The sequence below is a fragment of the Bison bison genome, unplaced genomic scaffold (assembly GCF_000754665.1).
Source record: "Bison bison bison isolate TAMUID 2011002044 unplaced genomic scaffold, Bison_UMD1.0 scf7180017864358, whole genome shotgun sequence".
In the NCBI taxonomy this organism is placed as follows: Eukaryota; Metazoa; Chordata; class Mammalia; order Artiodactyla; family Bovidae; genus Bison; species Bison bison.
Genome location: NW_011494930.1, coordinates 133,148 through 134,037, shown reverse-complemented (window position 1 = coordinate 134,037; position 890 = coordinate 133,148). Strand labels below are relative to the sequence as shown.

Genomic DNA, 890 nt, shown 5'->3' with positions numbered 1-890 from the left:
GTGTCGGTGTTCTGGTGGGTGGAGCTGTATTTCTTCTCTCTGGAGTGCAATGAAGTGTCCAGTAATGAGTTATGAGATGTCCATAGTTTTGGGGTGACTTTGGGCAGCCTATATCTTGAAGCTCAGGGCTGTGTTCCTTTGTTGCTGGAGAATTTGCTTGGTATGTCTTGCCCTGGAACTTATTGGCCCTTGTGTGGTGCTTGGTTTCAGTGTCAGTATGGAGGCATTTGATGAGCTCCTGTCAATTAATGTTCCTTGGAGTCAGGAGTTCCCTGGAGTCAGAGTTTGGACTTAAGTCTCCTGCTTCCGGTTATCGGTCTTATTTTTACAGTAGTTTCAAAACTTCTCCTTCTATACAGCACCATTGATAAAACATCTACATTAAAGATGAAAAGTTTCTCTACAGTGAGGGTCACTCAGAGAGGTTCACAGGGTTACATGGTGAAGAGAAGAGGGAGGAGGGAGTTAGAGGTGACCCAAATGAGATGAGGTGAATCAATAGTGGAGAGAGTGGGCTAGCCAGTAGTCACTTCCTTATGTGCACTCCACAACTGGACCACTCAGAGATGTTCACGGAGTTATACAGAGAAGAGAAGAAGGAGGAAGGTGACAGAGGTGGCCAGAAGGATAAAAGGGGGGAATGAAAAGGAGGGAGACAGATCCAGCCAGTAATCAGTTCCCTAAGTGTTCTCCACCGTCTGGAACACACAGAAATTCACAGAGTTGGGTAGAGTAGAGAGGGGTTAGGGAGGAGACACAGGCGACCTGGTGGAGAAAAAGGAGAGACCAAAGGGAGAGAGAGCAGTCAAGCCAGTAATCTCGCTCCCTAGTGAAAAATGGGTCCTGAAGATTGGGTTCTTAAAGGTACAAAATTGGTAACAAATACATAA

General features: G+C 46.1%; 1 protein-coding gene and 1 pseudogene across 1 annotated transcript in view; both read left to right on the top strand.

Annotated features, from left to right (window-relative positions):
- Positions 1–890, top strand: part of LOC104999631 (EGF-like module-containing mucin-like hormone receptor-like 2) — a 317,660-nt gene that overhangs the window by 193,535 nt on the left and 123,235 nt on the right.
- LOC104999630 overlaps positions 1–890 on the top strand; it is a 3,469-nt pseudogene that overhangs the window by 577 nt on the left and 2,002 nt on the right.